General features: G+C 40.2%; 2 long non-coding RNA genes across 2 annotated transcripts in view; one reads left to right on the forward strand and one right to left on the reverse strand.

The window, feature by feature from the left end:
- Positions 1 to 319: 319 nt before the first annotated feature.
- Positions 320 to 22,797, reverse strand: part of LOC148141235 (uncharacterized) — a 41,043-nt gene continuing 18,565 nt past the window's right edge. Inside the window, exon 3 of the long non-coding RNA XR_015752533.1 lies at positions 320 to 1,358. This is a non-coding gene — a long non-coding RNA (uncharacterized LOC148141235). The remainder of the gene's footprint in view (positions 1,359 to 22,797) is intronic.
- On the forward strand, positions 13,192 to 16,138 carry LOC148141236 (uncharacterized). The gene is made up of 2 exons (XR_015752532.1): positions 13,192 to 13,310; positions 15,901 to 16,138. It is a non-coding gene; the product is annotated as an uncharacterized LOC148141236 (long non-coding RNA).

Below are 22,797 nucleotides of genomic sequence, written 5' to 3' on the forward strand. Positions count from 1 at the left end.
ATTATTTAGTCTTGTTGTGATTGGAACTAAGGCCAAGTGGATCTCATTGACTATGAGATCCTTGATTGGGATTGTTAACCTGGGTTAATCATGGAGCCCTGGCTGACAGATAAATAAGAGATACAGAAGGTCTTCTCAGTCTGGGGACTGGCTTAGAGCTGGCTGGACAGATCCCATGTACTGTGTCATGTAAATAAAGGATGACTTGGTGATGGGATACTGGCTGCTGCTGTTATTTCAAGTCTACAGCAAATAACTTAGTTATTATCAAAACAAGCATACTCAAACACAGATGCAAAGATTGTTGACAAAACAGCTGTATTATGCAAACATATGTACATATCAACTCTCTAAAGAAGGTAAGTCACACACATTCACAAGTCTGAGAAACAAAAACTGAAAACTCTGCAGTGTTAAGTTCAAAGCACTTTGTCCAAGTTATAATTAAACATATGAAATAGGATAAGTCCTAACTTGTCCCAAATAATATTTTGATTCCAAAGTTATTTTGCATATATATTGCTGGTGCTGTGTTCTCTCTTAGAAACAGTTGTAGTGGAATTCCCTTTGTTTCAGAGGGTTTAGAAGATTCCAAGAATAATGAATGAATTATTCATTGTCAATTGCATTTTACAGTGAATAATACAGTAAAATACAGTGAAGAAACCTTCAACAGTTGCCACAATTGGGCATCATTTTTAATAAGAATAAAAATGATAAAAGATATAACTGAAAAAGCATCCTGAGCCAGCTCTCCAATGACACCTGTGCCGCATCCCCTTCTGCATTACCTCGCCTCCACCTGCACTGGACACACCAATATGGGAATCAGCACTCTTGAGGCACCATCTCTTCACCACTTGGTCTACCTCACTGATGCTGCCAATGATGCCAGGTTCCGTGTTGAACCCACACTCACATTGCAACCAGGAGTCCACAATTCAGCTGCCACTTCAATAATGTAGGAATCCTGGAACCAGGCATACCATGCTGCAGCCGCTGCCTCACCAAAACCAGTAATTCCCATTCTGGCACTACTGCAACCAGGAGTCCTAGGATCTGCTGCTAGACCAGTTTGCCATTGCTGTCTTGCCAAGAGTCCCGCTGAGGCTGCCCAGCTCGAAAATGTCACCTTGCCAATGCTGCCAACTTGAACAATCCAGTGCCACAGCTGCCTCTAATCGCTGGAGGAGCTTTGCCACCATAGCCACTGCCAGCCCCCACCACCAGGAGGATGCCCTTGTTGCCGCTGCCACCTGCTACCATGAGGAGCCACGTCTGTCTCTGACCATCAGGAGGAGCCACCATTTTATACATGGCTCGCTCTAGCCGCCATGCCAATTTTGCCAATTAACCTGCTGCAAAGAAAAGAAAAAAAACAAAATGAAATAGAAAAGAACAAGAGCAGAAGTTAAATTAAAGAAAAGAAAGCCATGCAGGAGCAGATGGGCCCTGGACAAGAGCCTGCATGCAGCCCTGCTACTCTGCCACCATCTTGAATCAAAAGTCTAAAATTGCCTTCAGGAACCGTCCCTGAGTGATAAATGATGACTTGCAATGAGGTTTCAGATCACACACTTAGTGAAAGAAATTGCAAAGAAAGAGAGAGGGTAATGTCGTTCTGTTGTTCTTCAGATAGGTCTCAAATTCTCTTTCTGACTGAGTTTCAGGCATGCAATTGTCTTATCCCACCCACAAACTGGGCTATGAGATCTCTTTCTGAAAGTATTACAGACTGTGAAACTCTATGTGAGTTCTCTGCTCTTTGCAGGTGCAACACTGTTGCTACTGTCCTCATTTCCTTTCTTTAGCAAAATGACATTTATTGAAAAGGCTAAGATATACTTACATGAACCCTGTTAAAAGATTAATATTTGGATCATATCTCTTCATTCACCTTTTTCCAACCCCCACACACTTAATCAGTTACTGTCCAAGTCCCTCCAACCCAAACCCACTCCTGTCCACAACACACACACTGTAATCAGCCCCTCTTCCCCTATTTTGAACAAGATGCTGGTACCTGAGAAGCACAGTCAGGGTAAAGAACAACTTGACTGTATTGGCCTGCTGCGCTTTTCCAGCAACACATTTTCAGCTAAAGAACAACTTAGTTTCCCAACTCATCTGCATGACCTCCCAGACTTCTTTTGCAGTCTAAACACCTCATCCAATTGTTCGATCACTTACTGACATCTACCTATGCCAACTCAGCGCACAAACAGCTGGGGCCATTCAGCTCTTTTACCAACTGTGTTCTCTGAGTTTGGAGTGCTTCGAAAAAAATAGTGATTCGGACTCACTGTTTGATTCTTGCTGTTTGGCAGTTTCAATCCAGTATACCCAGAGCTGTCCTGCCAAAGCCTTTAGATTGGACAGTCTTATCTCCACAGGGCTATTACTGGCTCAGAAGAGGGGGAACTCACAACTCGTAACTCTATCATTGTGAGCCCATTTGAGGTTGCAGTCCACAGTTTGAGAACAGGTGCTTTAGGTGTTTCGGAGAATGTGAAAGGTTCTATTTAAATTTAAGTCTTCCCTTGACATCTGCTTAAAAAGTGAAAATATTTACACTTATGACAGAGAATCACTGGAGGAAAAAATGAAATCAAATACCAAGAACAGCTTTAGTTACAATCAGTCACCAGTTAAAAGGATTACATTTTATCTTTCCCCATATATAGGACAATTTTTCACAAAATTTCTATCTCTGTCTCTTTCAGTTTTTTAGCCCCGACATGCAACCCATGTTGAGCAAGGTTTCCTCGTAGCTGGCAGAATGATAAGTTCTGTATGTGCCTGGGGTCTTTTCAATAATGAAAGGCATTTTGGTGGCAATTGATTCTGTCCTTGCTCAAAGTCTGAACAGATCATATTTATATATGAAGGGAGAGTTATCTAGATTCAAAACATTAGCCTATTCTCTCTCCATGAAGGCTGTCTGACCCACTTGATCTCCAGTATTTGTTGCTTTCAGTACAGATTCCAGCATCTGCAGTAATTTGCTTCTTCATATTTATATAACATCTGTTGATGTCTGTCAGAAATACCTCAAAACACTTAGAGACATAGAGATGTACAGCATGGAAACAGAAGTGATTTTCTAGGCCGTCAGGGTAGCCATTTTGCATCAGCTAAACAGCAATGAGGTGAATGACTAGTTCCCAACGTGACATAGAAATTGCAATACAGGAACAAGACATACAGTTGAAATATTCTATATTGATGTTTGTCCTACAAACAGTGGCAGTTGTAATACAAGGTATTGCCTGTTATACTTTCAAACATCAGTTTAACCTGTTCTTAAAAGTTGACGTGATTTCTCCTTCAGTCACACTGTGTTACATTCTCTCTTTTGCCTTAACATCTCTCTGACAATGTGGAGCATACAGTATTTCAATTGTAGCCTTACTAAGGAGTGCAATATGGATTTTCCAGAATGGTTCTTGGACTCCAAGTGTTAAATTACAAAAACAGAGTATACAACTTAGCTTGGTGAATAATGCAACTTAGTATTCCATGAAATTTACAAGAAATGGGATAATTTGTTGAGGTTTTCAATATATTAAGGGAATATATATGGCAGAGAGAGAGAGAAATTGTTTGGCGAACCTTAGGCAACATATCCTAAAAATTAGAGTAGGTGAGTAACTTCACGAGAGTAACTTCAGAAGTTAGGAAACATTTGCATGAAAAGGCGATATATGTTTGGAACTTTCCTCTGCAAATAATGGTTGATGCCAGATCATTCATTAATTTGAAATCCGAGATGGCGAGATTTTTGCTAAACAAAGCAATGAGGCATATGAAGCCAAAACGGGTGGATAGAGCTACTGTACACATCAACTACAATCTCATTGAATCATAGGACAGGCTTTAGAGGAAATGGAATTCAAAGAGCAGACAGAACAGCTACGATCTTATTGAATGGCAGAGCAGGGTCAAGGGCATACTTCTGATTGTAATTCATATGCTGGTATGAATTTGCCCCATCATTCCCTCTGGTTCAATAAAAATAGCCACAGTTTTTTTCAAGGATTTCTTCATACCTATAAGCATTCAAACTGCGTAACATCCTTATGAAATAGCACTGCACTTTTTCCAGTGCCTCAACATCCTTTCCATTATCATTCTTCTAATTCTGGCCTTACTGGGGTCTTACATAGATTTGCCATTCTATTCTACTTATCTATTCTGTACCTCTTGTCATATGTCCCAGATTTTCATTTGTTTATCTTCCTACAGTGCTATTTCAAATGAATCATAGAGTCATAGAGATGTACAGCATGGAAACAGACCCTTCGGTCCAACCCATCCATGCCGACCAGATATCCCAACCCAATCTAGTCCCACCTGCCAGCGCCCGGCCCATATCCCTCAAAACCCTTCCTATTCATATACACATCGTGATGCCTCTTAAATGTTGCAATTGTACCAGCCTCCACCACATCCTCTGGCAGCTCATTCCATACGCGTACCACCTTCTGCGTGAAAAAGTTGCCCCTTAGGTCTCTTTTATATCTTTCCCCTCTCATCCTAAACCTATGCCCTCTAGTTCTGGACTCCCCGACCCCAGGGAAAAGACTTCGTCTATTTATCCTATCCATGCCCCTCATAATTTTGTAAACTTCTATAAGGTCACCTCTCAGCCTCCGACACTCCAGGGAAAACAGCCCTAGCCTGTTCAGCCTCTCTCTGTAGCTCAGATCCTCCAACCCTGGCAACATCCTTGTAAATCTTTTCTGAACCCTTTCAAGTTTCACAACATCTTTCTGATAGGAAGGAGACCACAATTGCACGCAATATTCCAACAGTGGCCTAACCAATGTCCTGTACAGCCGCAACATGACCTCCCAACCCCTGTACTCAATACCCTGACCAATAAAGGAAAGTATACCAAACGCCTTCTTCACTATCCTATTTACCTGCCACTCCACTTTCAAGGAGCTATGAACCTGCACTCCAAGGTCTCTTTGTTCAGCAACACTCCATAGGACCTTACCATTAAGTGTATAAATCCTGCTAAGATTTGTTTTCCCAAAATGCAGCACCTCGCATTTATCTGAATTAAAATCGATCTGCCACTTCCCAGTCCATTGGCCCATCTCTCCAGATCCTGTTGTAATCTGAGGTAACCCTCTTCACAGTCCACTATGCCTCCAATTTTTGTGTCATCTGCAAACTTACTAACTGTACTTCTTATGCTCGCATCCAAATCATTTATGTAAATGACAAAACGTAGAGGGCCCAGCACGATCCTTGTGGCACTCCACTGGTCACAGGCCTCCAGTCTGAAAAACAACCCTCCACCACCACCCTCTATCTTCTACCTTTGAGCCAGTTCTGTATCCAAATGGCTAGTTCTCCCTGTATTCCGTGAGATCTAACCTTGCTAATCAGTCTCCCATGGGGAACTTTGTCGAACGCCTTACTGAAGTCCACATAAATCACATCTACTGCTCTGGCCTCATCAATCTTCTTTGTTACTTCTTCAAAAAACTCAATCAAGTTTGTGAGACATGATTTCCCATGGACAAAGCCATGTTGACTATCCCAAATCAGTCCTTGCCTTTCCAAATACATGTACATCCTGTCCCTCAGGATTCCCTCCAACAACTTGCCCACTACTGAGGTCAGGCTCACCGGTCTATAGTTCCCTGGCTTGTCTTTTCCTCCCTTCTTAAACAGTGGCACCACGTTTGCCAACCTCCAGTCTTCCGGCACCTCACCTGTGACTATCGATGATACAAATATCTCAGCAAGAGGCCCAGCAATCACTTCTCTAGCAAGCCACAGAGTTCTTGGGCACACCTGATCAGCTCCTGAGGGTTTTTCCACCTTTACCCGTTTCAAGATATCCAGCACTTCCTCTTCTGTAATCTGGACATTTTGCAAGATGCCACCATCTATTTCCCTACAGTCTATATCTTCCATATCCTTTTCCACAGTAAATATTGATGCAAAATATTCATTTAGTATCTCCCCCATTTTCTGTGGCTCCACATAAAGGCTGCCTTGCTGATCTTTGAGGGGCCCTATTCTCTCCCTAGTTACCCTTTTGTCCTTAATATATTTGTAAAACCCCTTTGGATTCTCCTTAATTCTATTTGCCTTAATTCTAAAGCTATCTCATGTCCCCGTTTTACCCTCCTGATTTCCCTCTTAAGTATACTCCTAATTTCTTTATACTCTTCTAAGGATTCACTCGATCTATCCTGTCTGTACCTAACATATGCTTCCTTCTTTTTCTTAACCAAACCCTCAATTTCTTTAGTCATCCAGCATTCCCCATACCTACCAGCCTTCCCTTTCACCCTGACAGGAATATACTTTCTCTGGATTCTTGTTATATCATTTCTGAAGGTTTCCCATTTTCTAGCCGTCCCTTTACCTGTGAACATCTGCCTCCAATCAGCTTTTGAAAGTTCTTGCCTAATACCGTCAAGATTGGCCTTTCTCCAATTTAGAACTTCAACTTTTAGATCTGGTCTATCCTTTTCCATCACTATTTTAAAACGAATAGAATTATGGTCGCTGGCCCCGAAGTGCTCCCCCACTGACACCTCAGTCACCTGCCCTGTCTTATTTCCCAAGAGTAGGTCAAGTTTTGCACCTTCTCTAGTAGGTACATCCACATACTGAATCAGAAAATTGTCTTGTACACACTTAAGAAATTCCTCTCCATCTAAATCTTTAACACTATGGCAGTCCCAGTCGATGTTTGGAAAGTTAAAATCCCCTACTATAACTACCCTATTATTCTTACAGATAGCTGAGATCTCCTTACAAGTTTGTTTCTCAATTTCCCTCTGACTATTGGGGGGTCTATAATACAATCCTAATAAGGTGATCATCCCTTTCTTATTTCTCAGTTCCACCCAAATAATGTCCCTGGATGTATTTCCGGGAATATCCTCCCTCAGCATAGTTGTAATGCTATCCCTTATCAAAAATGCTGCTCCCCCTCTTTTGCCTCCCTTTCTATCCTTCCTGTAGCATTTGTATGCTGGAACATTCAGCTGCCAATCCTGCTCATCCCTGAGCCATGTTTCCGTCATTGCTATGATATCCCAGTCCCATGTTCCTAACCATGCCCTGAGTTCATCTGCCTTCCCTGTTAGGCCCCTTACATTGAAATAAATGCAGTTTAATTTATTAGTCCTACCTTGTCCCTGCCTGCCCTGACTGTTTGACTCACTTCTGTTCTCAGCTGTACCCATCTCAGATCGATCTCTTTCCTCACTATCTCCCTGGGTCCCACCCCCCCACCTTACTAGTTTAAATCCTCCCAAGCAGTTCTAGCAAATTTCCCTGCCAGTATATTAGTCCCCTTCCAATTTAGGTGCAATCCATCCTTCTTGTACAAGTCACTTCTACCCTAAAAGAGATTCCAATGATCCAAAAATGTGAATCCTTCTCCCACACACCAGCTCCTGAGCCATGCATTCATCTGCTCTATCCTCCTATTCCTGCCCTTACTAGCTCGTAGCACTGGGAATAATCCAGATATTACTACCCTTGAGGACATCCTTTTTAAATTTCTACCTAACTCTCTGTAATCTCCCTTCAGAGTCTCAGCCTTTTCCCTTCCAATGGCATTGGTTCCAATGTGGACAATGACCTCCTGCTGGCCCTTCTACCCCGTGAGAACATTCTGCACCCTCTCTGAGACACCCTTGATCCTGGCACCAGAGAAACAACACACCATTCTGCCTTTTCTCTGCTGGCCACAGAAACGTCTGTCTGTACCTCTGACTACAGAATCCCCTAACACAATTGATCTCTTGGAAGCCGACGTACCCCTCGTTGCATTAGAGCCAGTCTCAATACCAGAAACTTGGCTGTTTGTGTTACGTTCCCCTGAGAATCCATAACCCCCTACATTTTCCAAAACAGCATACCTGTTTGAAATGGGTATATCCACAAAAGACTCCTGCTCTAGCTGCCTACCTCCCTTACCCTTCCTGGAATTAACCCATCTATGTGACTGTATCTGAGACTTTCCCCCCTTTCTATAACTGCCATCCATCACATAGTGTTGCTGTTGCAAATTCCTCATCGCTTCTATCTGTCTCTCCAACCAATCCATTCGATCTGATAAGGTTCGCATCCAACAGCATTTGTGGCAGATATAATCTGCAGTAACCCTTAAACTCTCTTTAAACTCCCACATCTGACAAGAAGTACATATCACTGCAAAGGCCATTTTTGCTCCTTCACAATCTACAGACCCGGAAAATAACACCGTCTTATTCCTCTACAAACACTACCCCAGGTTAAATTAATTGCTATGGCTTATATTTTAAGTTTAATCAAGAGACTTATCTCCAAAAACATATAGTCAAGAAAGAATCCACTGTACCCACTAGTGCAGCCTTTCTCTTGGACAGACTTAAAACAACAATTAACTTATCCGATTCTGTGCTGTGAACTTCGCCCAACAGTTCCTTCAAGATTAGTTGTGAATTTTACTGTTTGTTAATTTTCCCAGATGCACTCCGATGTCCAGCGATACATGAATTCAAACAGCAAAGGCAGTAACTGTGCAGGTTTTTTCTCTCTCTCTCTCCTGCACTGTCCTCACCATGTGTTTCCTTTGTCTGCTCTTCTCCCTTTTAAACTGCTGTTGTTTTGAATTTTTTTTCCTTTTTTTCTTTTTTTTTTCTTTTTTTTCTTCTTCTGAACCCTTCTTAAATTCCTATGTTTCACAGTACCCAACATCTAACCATTTCAAAATACAAATCATGGTTTTTGTCAAGCCATCCCGCATGGAAATAGACTCTTCATTCCAACTTGTTTCGCTGACCAAATTTTCTAAATTAAACTAGTCTCATTTGCCTGTGTTTGCCCCATATCCCTCTAAACCATCCCTATTCATGTATCCTTACAGATGCCTTTTAAATGTTATAATTGTACCAGCCTGTGTCACATCCTCTGGCAGCTCATTCCGTACACGCACCACCCTCTGCATGAAAAGATTGTCCTTTTAAATCTTTCCCATCTCAACTTAAACCTATGCCCTGTAGGCTTGGACCCTCCGACCTTTGGAAAAAAATCTTGGCTGTTCATCTTATCCATGTCCCTTATGATTTTATAAACCTCTGTAAGGTCATGATCTGTTTCCACGCTGTATGGCTCTGATTCTCCAGGGGAAAAAAGGTCTTCTTTATAGCAAGTTGTCATTTTATATATTCTGATGTTGAATTCTATCTGCTACTTCTTTTGCCTTTTCCAACATCTTTTCAATACCTTCTTGGAACTTTGTTTAGTCCTTATCAGCACCTACAGGTTTACTCACCACTGCCTCCAGCCCTAAGATCCAAATGATTGATGTACACAGTGTTCCCAGACCAGATTCCATTAGTGTTACCCCTTCCAGAGATTTTTGTGAAACTTGCTTAATGCTTTTATGGACATGATTGCTTAACTGCTTGAACACATCTACTTTCAATAATGCTTTTCGTAACTAATGCTGGTCATGGGATAAATGCTGGTGAGAACATAACCTTCAAATCTGCACTGAATTCTGACAGGTACTCTCAGTGTATGCTTAAGTCATCAGAACAACCAAAAATTAATATCTGAATCATTTATTTGAAGAATTTATCTAAGTATGGCACACTGAGCAATGGAGCATCACATTACAGACATGCAGTAGTCATGATAAGCAAAGTCTTTGTTTCTTGCTGACTCTACAGTTTCTATCAAATTTCAGCTACTGGTGGAGCAAAGTCAGTGAAAACTTCTACAGAAAACATTTCAACACATATATTGGGAAGGGGATAGGACACTTCCTAAACAAAGGGTTTGCATGAGACAGTCAGTATTCTATGGCAGAATGGTGGGCTATCTTTAATATTGAAAGTAATTTTTTAGCATTGCCGATGGGCATGGACAATTGCTAGATGTTTTAAAAAATTCTTTTAAAACTAATTTACAGCAGGGTATCCAATGGACTGTGTACCCCACATGCTATTGTCAATTTGTATGAAACAACTACAGAATGCATCAAAGCACTTCATAATCAATGAAGTACTTATGAATTGTAATTGCTTTAGTGATGTAGGGAACATTGCAACTAAATTGCACACAGCAGCATGAGAATGATGAGATAATCTGGTTTATGATATATGTTGAAGGAGGAGTAATATCCAGAACACAAGGGGAGAACCCCTATTCTTCTTTGAAATAGAACCCATGGGATTTTTTATGTCCACCTAAGAAGGCAGATGGGTCCTTGGTTTAACATCTCATCCAAATTACGATAACAGAGCAGCATTCAAAGTTTGGGTGAAGATTTGTAGCTCAGGTGCTCGTTGTTGTGGTTCTGTTCGCCAAGTTGGAAATTTTTGTTGCAAACGTTTCGTCCCCTGTCTAGGTGACATCCTCAGTGCTTGGGAGCCTCCTGTGAAGCGCTTCTGTGGTGTTTCCTCTGGCATTTATAGTGGCCTGTCCCTGCCGCTTCCGGTTGTCAGTTTCAGCTGTCCGCTGTAGTGGCCGGTATATTGGGTCCAGGTCGATGTGTTTGTTGATGGAGTTTGTGGATGAGTGCCATGCTTCTAGGAATTCCCTGGCTGTTCTTTGTTTGGCTTGCCCTATAATGGTAGTGTTGTCCCAGTCGAATTCATGTTGCTTGTCGTCTGCGTGTGTGGCTACTAAGGATAGCTGGTCGTGGCGTTTCGTGGCTAGTTGATGTTCATGGATGCGGATCGTTAGCTGTCTTCCTGTTTGTCCTATATAGTGTTTTGTGCAGTCCTTGCATGAGATTTTGTACACTACATTAGCAGCGTTCCCTTAGATCTGTTCTATAGTTCTTGATTTTTGTGCTCAATTTCTGGGGTGGAACTTGACCCCACAACCTTTGACTCAAAATTTAGGTGTATTACCAACTGAGTCACAACTGACACTTAATCTTAATTGTATCTTCAATCTTTTGTGTTAACTTTTCCAATTAAATATTCCTTATGTACATTTATAAAGGTAAGTCCCCACTTAAACATATAACTTTGTAATTGACACTCCTCCAGATCATAAAGCTCTTCAGTATTTGTGACACCCAACTTTTCAGCCTGTATTGCAGTGAAACTCCTATGCTCCAACCATCCCTGCTTTCCAAACTCTGTACAGTTTGCAACTTAGCTGTAAATTGTATTAAACTTAAAATATAGAACCTATAGACTTTATGTAACAACTGAATTATGTCTGTCTGGCCAAAGTCCAATTCTCTCCTAGTTTCTAAACTTGCGTGACTTTAAAACTATATTTGTTATTAGTTCACCACAGGATATTGATGAATTTCTTTCTAATATTAAAACCCTTGGTATGGCATGGACTTCACTATCCTGTGATACAACTTCTATAAAAGGAATCCCATATGTCAGTGCAACAATAAAAACTGCCTTCATAAACATTGTTAAAAATCAAACTATAAATGCTTATAGTGAATCTGTGTATAAGAGCATAAACTGTTAAACAGCACACTTTGCAGAAATTATTACTGACTTTTGCCTTGTGTTTATAAATTTCAGAAAGCTGACAAGATTGTTATCAGAGAGGGAAAGGGGAAAAGAGAACATTGATTAAGTGTCATTCTGTGGAGTACATATTTCAAACAAAGTCACTTTTTTCATCAAAATATAGGAATAGTAATTACTAATTCCGTTTACCTGTGACAGAAATTTTAATAACTATTATCCATGAGACAGAGAAAACAGACAATGAAAGAGAATTGTTTTAAGAGAATTAATTTGATTTTTTAAAAAATTATGTTCAAAAGGAACCTAAGATATTTTGAAGAAAACAATTAACAAGAAAGATAGGATAGGATGGGGAGGAAAACTATCCAGGGGTGAAGAAGCAATTACATCTTGCCACCTCATTGTGGCTGGGTATGTTGGAAATATGAACAGTATCAGCATTGTCCCAAAGGCAACAATAAGACAATGATCAGATCAGGCGAAAAGCAAGGCGTTCTTTGGCTGTCCAACATCTGTCCATTAAATGATACAAGTCAGGGTCTGATGGAATATTCACCAACCGTCTGGACAAGTGCAGCTCAAGAAGCCCAACACCATCCAAAACAAAGCAGCCCACTTGACTGGCACTGCCACTCCATCATTTTTGACATTCACTCTCCCCACCATCAATGCACATTAATGTGTACCATGTAAAAGTTACACTGCAGCAACGTTTTGAAGAATGAGAGGTAAACATGTAGGATTCTTCAAAGGCTTGACAGGGTAAATGTTGAGAGGATATTTTCCCTCAAGGGGGTGTTTAGAATCAAAGGACATTCTCTCATATTTAAGGGGCACCAATAAAGACTGAGGAGGATTTTCTTCCTTCAGAGCACTATGAGTCTTTGGAACTCCAGGCCACAGAGTCCTTGTATATAATTAGGCTGAGATAGATTCTTATTCAGTAGGGGAATCAAGGGTGATGGGGAAAGAGCAAGAAAGTAAATGTGAGCACCGTCCAGTCAGCGTTGACCTTATTGAATGTGGGAGCAGGCTTGAGGGGATGAGTGGCCTGGTCCTGTTGCTATTCCTTATGATCTTCCTATGGTTAAAATTAATGGACCTTGGGCTTTAATGGATAGAACAATGTCAAATGAGCTACAAATCATTGAGTGTCTGAAATCAGGTCGAGCTCTATAAAATTGGTCATAAATATAAGATTAATAATAATAAATCCAAAAGGAAATTTAGGAGAAGCTGATTCACTCAAAGTTTAGGGAGAATGTCAAGCTATATAGAATATCTTTCATATAGTTGGGGTGCATAGCATTCAAGTATTTAAAGGGCTGCTAGATAAAGACATAAACAAGAGTGAGATAAAAGATTTGGCTGATATGGAGTTGGGAAATGAGGTATGGAGGAGTTTTATTTAGAGCATAAATACAGTTGAGAACCCAGTGGGTCAAATGGCCTGTTTCTATTGCCATACATTCGATGTAATACTCCAGTGCATATGCATTGAAAACATGTTCGTGCATTATTCAGTAATTAATATAGCTGCAACCCTGTATGATAATCAGCAATTAAAGCTGGAAGTGTTTTCAGTTTGCCCAAGCTATTGTTTGTTAAATGCAGGAGTGTCGCTCTGGTAAGCGTGACAGCTGCACACAGTCTATTGTGACAGATATGGAAGAACCAGAATATTCTGCCGTTGAATTTGTGTATTTAAAAACAAGATCATTTGACCTTTCCCGAAAAAAAAAAGCAGACTCCTCTCAAAATCAGCGGTGTTCAATAATTTTTTTGCCGCAGACTAAGATGGTGGCTGAAATCTCTGGCAGAATTTATGCATGTGTGAGTTACTGTGGCTTGGGAATGATTAAGAGTGAAGCGGAGACGAGGCAATAGCTTGATAGCAGCTCATTTGTTCTCAGAACAGTTTGAGGACTTAGTGGAAGCTCTAGTGCTGAGAAATCAAGGAAGACCTGTATGCCTAAAACCCTGGCTTGTCAAGCCACTTGAACAAAAATGTTCTTTGTTGCTGTACAAACGTGCTTCTTGTTCACCGAGAATTTAGAGCAGAAGTCTCTGGTGGTAGAGAGTAACTCCTACCTCAGGCCACTGAATCCCTGTGTACTCTGTATGCTATACGTGTCTGTAATCATTAACCGTATATGTTTGCATTTTGCAATAACACTGGGGGTGGAGGTGAGAGAAGTTGTTTGTGATTTGTCAGGGATCTTGAACTGACTGTAAGCGTTAAGCCCCGTTGTCAAAATTCGGCTCTGCGTATAAAACTGTAACGATGCCAACACAAGAAACAACACGCAAAATAAAAACACAGTCATGATGAGACAATAGTTGTTATTGCTCCTTGCGTGCGTGCATGCTCAGAAAAGCACATTAATATCTGGTTATCCAATTCTTTGTAGAACGACTTTTCTAAAAAAAAACGACAAAAATTGCAATTCAGTTAAAATGCGTTGTGCTGTTCTTTGTTTAAAAAAAGGTGAGATACACACAACGATTTGCACAAGAACCGCTTGTTGTTTATGCAAAAAAAACAATCGGGGATTTACTGCAGGGAGTGGGGGAAGGGGAACATTCTAGGGCGTGGGGGATGGTAGTTGAGATTTTTTTCTCTATCACCAGACAGATGCGTATTTGTGATGCAGTGAGACAGGCTGAAATACTCCAGTCCAGATTTTGGATGTAACCTGTGTGGAATTTATGTAAAGCCGACTGGCTGAGACCAGATCAATCCGGTTTCAACCGCCAAGGACCGGGCTGCTTGTTCACTAAGTAATCCCCCAGGGAGAATTAATTCACGAATGGAAAAAAACCCTTCAGCAAATATCTCGGCCCCCTTGTTTTTGCCACATGGTATAAATAGTATCTAGATTCCATTTTAGAGAGAAAAAAATTGAAGAATATGCCATGTGATAGGAGCAATATTACTTAAAACTGGCAGATTCAAGCCCCCTCCCATCCACTTATGAATATCGACCATGTTGCTTATTTTCCCTTTATTTATTAAATTAAAAACTGCATACTGGCTGAGTGAATGCAAGCAATATTCTTTAATCAAATCCAGATTGAAATCATGTGAGAAGGCGGCGCCTAAATGGCACCACACATTTATTATACAACTCACTCTGCAGACATTTTTGTCTGTCTTTTAATTGACACTTGTAGCATTGCATTTTACATTTGTTTTCGTAGGATGCTTGTGGGATATACCCCTAGTGAATTGTTGTGCCACTGATAAGCAAGGGCAATGGAAAGCGTTCTAAATGTTAAGCAACATATTTTACATTTCTTCCTCACACTATCTCTTTGTCCCAGTATGTCTTTTAAACAGTTTCACCCTGCTTGTTCTAAACAAAATGCCAGTTCTAGAACCTGACAACTATTGTTAGTGCCCAATGAGTGCCCCCATTTGATGGTGGAGGTTAGAAACTGTCATAAATAGAACAGAAATTACTTGAAAGCTCAGCAAGTCTGCCAGCATCCATGGAAAAAAATCAGAGTTAATATTTCAGGTTGAGTGACCCTTCCTCAGAACTAGAAAATGTCATGATGTATTCCAATCTACAATCACCCATGTCCTCTTTCATGTACTCTTTACAGAGAGTTCCTTTCTTTTAAAGAAATTGGTACATTTTATTCCTCTTCCCCCTAAATTAGATCTCTTCCTCCAGCCCAGCTAGAAGATCTAAGCAGTGACCCAACTTTTAGATTTAGATTTAGAAACTTCTAACCCAGTAATTTAACCTTGGGTCAAACTTGCTGTATAGCCTGAACAGCGGTTGGGAGAGCTTCCCGTTGTGTGGCTTAGGAAGTGCCTGTAAGCTTGACAAGAGGGTAGGACACTCGTAGAACACTTGACAATTGTGATCAATGGACAGTTGTCCTGCATTGAATGATTGCCTCAGTTGATAAGGCAGGAACTGCCGTCATTCAAAAAGAACAATGTTCCCTGCATTCATACAAAATTTGTTCATTTCACAGAATCTGTTGAAAAACTGTGGTCCTGGTTGAGGCATTTCTCCCTTTCATTATTGTCCATCAGTCACATTCCTTCATATAATTCTGGAAGTGTTTTATTTTTGCTAGGGGTGGGTGGAGTAATGGTGGGGGCCAAAGCCTCCATTGAAATAAGCACCAGCCTATGGTCTGCATTTTGAGGATCAAAAATATACTTAAATGTCCTGTGGCAGTTAATGGCAACAAAATACAGGTACTCAGCAGGGAAATTGGCAAGGGATCTGTTATTTCTGTGTTCTAGAAGCTTAGAATGATTTACGCTTTTGCAGTCATTTGAGAAAAATTCCTTGTTCAAAGTTAATGTGAATTTAAAATAAAGAAAGATAAAATGCATGATATATAGTATCTGGTGATGTTTCAAGTGGGTTAAAGTTGCCTTTGTCTTTTGTCTCTACAGATACTGGCAGCCATTTTGCAAAATGACAGCAGAGAGGAGACTTTTCAGCCTGTCATGTCTTGTTCTAGGTCTGTGAAAAAGCTGAGAATTCTTTGTTTTTATTTTAAAATTTGCAATTTTTGTTCTTGTTTTTTCACTCCTACAGAGCATAGCTGGTAACACATTACTGGACTAAATAGGGAAAGATGAATAAGGGGCTTAATTGTCTCAAATAAAATCAACTGGTGTCGGTGGAGTATATTTGGTGTTTTTATTAACTTAGGTCTTGAGAGGCTTCTGAAATCTTCCCTGAGTGCTGCGAGGTAGGATCAGGGTCTCTGATAGAGAATAGTCTACATAGATAGGCGCTGATGTAATGTCTGCCGAGATTGGCCAATTCACCAGTAGTCTTGCTATTGGTGGAGAGCTCACCAGCTGTATTTTGCAACCTAAGTGGGTAAAGCCAGTTGATTCCTGCTGGTTAATTTAATCTCCACCGTGAAAAGAAACTCTAAATTTGTCATACTGATTGAACAGTCTCTGTGATGTGAAAACAGGGACCTGACATGCGCTATGCATTACAGTAGTTTTTTCCCCAAGTGCTATAAGTTTCACACTCATAGTATAAGGCGTTTTAGAACTCGATCATGATCACCAGGGATCCCATTCTTAGCTCTGAGTGTAAACAGCTTTTTAACTCATGAATCTTGGTTTAAAAACAACACAGATACAAAGAAAGACGTTGCATTTTGACCTTTCACATGCTCAGGAAGACTCAAAAGTGCTCTGCAGCCAGTGGAGCACTCTTTGAAGTGCACCAGCTGTGGTTATTTTGTTGGCAGACATAGCAGTAAATCTTTCACAGTCTCATGATCGGCAAGTGATAAAGAAAATTATGTTGCATTTAAAATAGGCCATTCGGCCCAACTAATTCATGCTGGCGTCTATGTTCTGCTTGCTTCCTCGAACTCTACCAACATAACTGTAATTCAATTCTCCTTCACAAATTTAACTGCCCTGTACTATATCATTGTTTTTCACTTTAAACATTCAATGTGTTGCACATTCCACATTCACATTTCTCTCTGGAAGAACATGCTTCTCCTGAACCCCATCTTGCATTTATTTGTGATTTTCTTTTACTTTGGCAACTAGAAGTGGAAACATCCTCTTGACATACGGACAATTAAACCCTTCCATACTATTAAAAGCCTCTATCATGATTCCTTTTTTCTCTTCTGGAGAAAAGGAGCTCAGCTCACTCTAGTTATGTAGCCATTCTGTTAATCTGTTTTCACAGTTGTTGATTGAGGATTAATTGTTGGCCAAGACACTGAAAGTATTGACCTAAGGTCACAGCATCTGAATTGGGGAATGCGCTGGACTAATGATATTTAGGCTGCTCTGAGCTCAGTCTCAGCATTTCGTACCATTAAATTGTATTGACAAATGCCTATCAACATCATGAACATTTATTAATGGGGAGAAAGTTAACAGGAATGTATCAGATGGCATCATGAATTCTGAAAGTACGTACTGAGGATTCTTTAAATCATGATATTTGCTTGACCGTTAATTGAATCATACTGTTTTGTGTATCAAGATTCATAAACGACATGAGAATGTCAACTTAACCATTGGCACCACTCTTGGCTCAGTGAGTAGTGCATTCACCAAGTTAGATGGCTGTGGTTATAAGAACCACTCAAGAGACTTACGTGTAAAATTCAGGGTCCATACTCAGGGTGCAGTATTGAGGGATTACTGCACTGTCAAAAATACTAACTTTCAGATGAGACTGTCAAGGCGTTATTACAACAAAAAGAGTTCTCAGTAATGTCTAAGAAAATTTATCTTTCGATGATCACCATTGAACTAAAACAGGTTCGCCAATCATCATATTCCTGCTTTGTTTCCTATGTTACAGGATTACCTACACTTAAAAAAAACACTTCTTTGACTGTAACAGAGTTTGGGACATCCTAAGTTTGCAAAAGCTGCTATATAAATGGAGGTTTAAAAAAAGTTGTTGTGCACTGCTAGGTGTGAGATTGACCTCAGCTTGTGTCTAATGTTGAGCTGAGGAGGAAGTAGTGATGCTATGATTGGTCTCCGCATGCTTGTGAGAGAAAAACAGAGTGAGGCAGATCAGTGTACATATTCCTGATCATCTTCCTTTGTAGGCATTAACAACTGTGGAATGTCATGAAAGGAACATGTACCCAGTGTCCATACATTTTGGCTTCCTAGCAACATTGCGATCACAACTGTGTTATTTCATCTCCATAATTAAAGACCACTAAGGCTTGAAATTTTGGATTCATTAATCAAAACAGGAGGGATCTCCTGACCTTCTAAGGTCCTTTATCCCCATACTATAGTAACAATGAGACAAAGCACAACTATGAGTGCAATTTACACTTAGTACCTTTTATTTACCCACCTAACAATAGCAAAAGCTCTCCCAACCAGTTTGCTCAGTGGATTCACAAATACAAGTGTTTTGTTACCAGGTGATCAACCTACCAATGATTCTCCTGCACAAATTTGTGTTATTGGCCAGGTCACATTTCTGGCTGCAGCTTCATTGACCTTGAAGGTTGCATTTTTATACACCTCCTTTACCCCAGCCCTTGGCATTTAAGGCAACACCATAAATTGGGTCATTTCATTGGGTTAGTAAATAAACTGAACTGAACTGCCTGTGCCCGTCCCAATGTGGTCACACCCTGCTCTCAGCAGGGGACAGCATGGAGATGTGTGCCAAAATAGAAATGATCCACTATATCATCTGGCATTCATCTGGGTGGCCATTGTCCAGTTATTTTTGTAGAAAATGTGTTTGAGCCATTGTTCTCATGACATATTTGATGAGAATTTATACCATGGTATTACATTGTAATTAGAAGCAGGAGTAGCTTATTTGGCCCTTTAATTCTGCTCCACCATTCAAAAATGCCATATTCCCACTTTCTACCCATACTCCCTGATGCACCTATTCTTCTATCTATAATCCATAATCATTTGTTAAATACTTGCTGAGCAATGACAAAATCTTTTCAATTTTTACCATCCCAGAATCTTTTATGTTGGAAGTCTCTACTTGATCTCACTTTTATTTTTTTCTTCCAATGATTGCAGTGCCCAGCTTCACAAGCATGAGTATTTATTCCTGCCATTAATCTGATGGGTGCCCATTGCCTCCTTCCTTAAGTATTCTCTTAAGAAAGGGGATTCCCTGCACATCATGCAATATACCTTGCATTCATCAGAAAAACAATTGGCCTAGACATGTTGGTCAATGGCAAGGGCACATGCTTGCTGCTGATTGTAATTAAAACTGGAACTATGTTTTTTTAAAAGTAAAGTTTAAGGATTTGCTGTACTGGCTGAGGGACACAGATTCCTGATTCCTGTTGAAGGCCTTCTGCCCAAAAATGTCGATTTTCCTGCTCCTCGGATACTGCCTGACCTGCTGTGCTTTTCCAGCACCACACTGTCAGCTCTGATCTCCATCACCTGTGGTCCTCGCTTTCTCCTGAGGGACATTGATGTCTGCACAAGGTGTAGTAGTGAGAGATATCCTGCCTTTGATGTCAGGAGCACAAGGAGCACCCCATAGTTCAAGCAGACTTGCAATGTTTTTAAAGTACCAAAGCCTTTAGAAATAATATGTTTAGTGTTTCAAATCCTTTCAAATAGTTTTTGTATGTACAACCTGTAATTTAACAAGTAAAACTTGACATGAGTAGTAATTGAAATTAATGGTAAAGTATATTTGGTCTCTCAATGCATTGATTTTTATTTATTTATTTATTTATTTAATGACCAAATTGCATTCCATGAACAGACTGGTGTTCCATCTCTTTTCAAACTGGAAAGGGACACATATGAAGCATTTCACATGTTTCAAATGTTTTCAATTTTAACCTCTGAACCCAATCCACCTTTATTTCAAGAATTAAAATACAAATTTATTAACTACACCAGCACCTGGTCTCCTTCCTATCGGAAAGATGTTGTGAAACTTGAAAGGGTTCAGAAAAGATTTACAAAGATGTTGCCAGGGTTGGAGGATTTGAGCTACAGGGAGAGGCTGAACAGGCTGGGGCTGTTTTCCCTGGAGCATCTGAGGCTGTGTGGTGACTTTACAGAGGTTTACAAAATTTTGAGGGGCATGGATAGGATAAATATACAAAGTCTTTTCCCTGGGGTCGGAGAGTCCAGAACTAGAGAGTGAGAGGGGAAAGATATAAAAGAGACCTAAGGGCAAGTTTTTTCACATAGAGGGTGGTAAGTGTATGGAATGAGCTGCCAGAAGAAGTTGTGGAGGCTGGTGCAATTGCAACATTTAAGAGGCATTTGGATGGGTATATGAATAGGAAGGGTTTGGAGGGATATGGGCCGGGTGCTGGCAGGTGGGACTAGATTGGGTTGGGATATCTGGTTGGCATGGACGGGTTGGACCGAAGGATCTATTTCCGTGCTGTACATTTGTGTGATTCCATGACTCTATGACCTCCACATCATTTCCTTCTCTAGAGATGTTACCTCAGCATTTTCTGTTTTGATTGAAACTATACATTACTATTTTGCAACAGTTGTTGCAAATGTCATTGAATCTGCACATGGGTAATTATTTAAAAAGGATATTCTGGGGACAGTTGATTGATAGGAGAAATCTGCAAAACATGGTTTAGAAAACTATCAGAAGAACTATAGAACAAAATGCAGCATAGAAACATTAATCTGCTATGAGAATTTTTCAACATTTTAGACTTTAATTCCAAAATGTGTTGTTTTAAATAGATTGCTAAAGAAAAACTATGGATATAAATTCGATGACAAAGTACTGTGTTAACACAATGGAATGTTGCACATGCACAATATAAGGAAACTTCAAACAGGAAACATCAAATAGAGAGGCTTAATAAGAACAGATAATGACGGAGGCAGGCAGACTGTTCCCCCATCCCCAAATTCAGAAAACCTCTTGCAGATAAGTCTATTTTACCCTCCAGAAATACAGCAGGAGTTTTTAAAAAAAAATTTCAACTCCACTGATGAGGACTAGTAGAACTGAATGTTCTCGTATGTACCAACCTGCATTGGAATGTTAGTATGCTGTGAATATCACAGTCAAAGAATTATTCCTGAGTTACCCTGTGTTACAGGCAAAATTCTCTCAACCTCCAAGTGCCAAATCAGTTAAAAAGGGAACAATACAACAAAGGACTCTCTTATCCTGAATACTGAAATTTAATCATGCTCAAAAGGCATCAGAACTGTAGGATCTCAACCAATCAGCAAATCAAAGGATTGTGAAATGAACTGTCGCTCTACCAATACAACTAACTTCTGATGCAATGGCTGAAAAGTTCAACTATCTGCCCTTCACAAACAATTCAAAGACAGATTCGTTTATTTTTTAAAAACTTTTATCTTTGTGGACTCACCTCTTATTTCTAATCCGTGTCAATGAGTGTTTCATGTGTATTTCTTCTTATATAGTAATTAATAAACACACACTGTTTGTTAATTCAAGAAAACCTGTTTAAGCTGGCTCCTAATAACGTAGAAGTTCATTTGGATCTGGGAGAAAGATTTCACAATGAAAGGGGTCCTTTCTAAACAAATGTTGTTACAACCAGCCGAGAGTATTGGTGAATAAAGAAGAGGAGATAGTTGATCCATCCTCACCTAAAAGTTTAATAGATCGGATAGTACATCTGCAACCAAACAAATTAGGAAAACTTGCCCAGATTATGGTCATAACAAAGTTCAACACCTCTAACTGTTTGAGTTAAGTTAAAAATCACACAACACCAGGTGACAACCATCTGAAGGAGCAGTGCTCCAAAAGCTAGTGCTTCCAATTAAACCTGTTGGACTATAACCTGAAGTTGTGTGATTTTAAACTTAGTACACCTCAGTCCAACACTGGCATATCCAAATCATGTTTGAGTTAAAGTGTTTTTGGTCGAACAGTTATAGTTTGTTCTAGTAATAGGATCTTCTGTGCAACTTTGTACCATCCAGCTACAAACTCTGGATTCTGAACCACTTCACAATTGATTATAGTTTAACCATGATGTGGAGGTGCCAGTGTTGGACTGGGGTGGATCACACAACACCAGGTTATGGTCCAACAGGTTTACTCGGGAGTACAAGCTTTCAGAGTGCTGCTCTTTCTAGCTACCTGAAAGCTTGTACTTCCAAATAAACTTGTTGGAGTATAATGTGATTTTTAACTTTATAAACTGGGGTGGCATGGTGACTCAGTGGTAACTACTGCTGCCTCACGACGCCATGGACCCGGGTTCGATTCCCGCCTTGGGCGACTGTCTGCGCGCGTTTCTTCTGGGTGCTCTGGTTTCCTCCCACAGCTCAAAGATGTACAAGTTAGGTGAATTGCCATGGGAAATTGCCTATAGTGCTCAGAGGTGTGTAAGTTCGGTGCATTAAGTGGGGAAATGTAGAGTACGGAGGAACCTTGATTATCTGACATCGATTATCTGAACAAGATCGCAAAGTCCTGATGCTTGGCTAAACTGTGTTATCCAGCATTCGATTAACCGAATTAAATACTCCCCGCTTGTGTCCTTCAGATAATCAAGGTTCCTCTATATTAGGGTAGGGGAATGGTTCTGGGTGGGATACTCTTCGGTATGGACTTCATGGGCCAAATGGCCTGTTTCCACTCTGTGGGGATTCTATGATTTTAATGTAAGTACAAATACAAGGCAAGTTAGGCAGAGCTTAAATAAAGAAACGTTTTACATCATAACTGATGGAAATGTACAGAAAACAAATATCTACAATGTCCAATCCCACTCTCTGAAATAACATCAAAATAACAGATGAGATCAGCTAACTGAACAACAACTGACGATTTAGCTCTCACTGGAGTGTCAGTGC

This window comes from Chiloscyllium plagiosum, unplaced genomic scaffold (genome assembly GCF_037043375.1).
Source record: "Chiloscyllium plagiosum isolate Xiang-an unplaced genomic scaffold, Cpla_swu_hap1 HiC_scaffold_33, whole genome shotgun sequence".
Lineage (NCBI taxonomy): Eukaryota > Metazoa > Chordata > Chondrichthyes > Orectolobiformes > Hemiscylliidae > Chiloscyllium > Chiloscyllium plagiosum.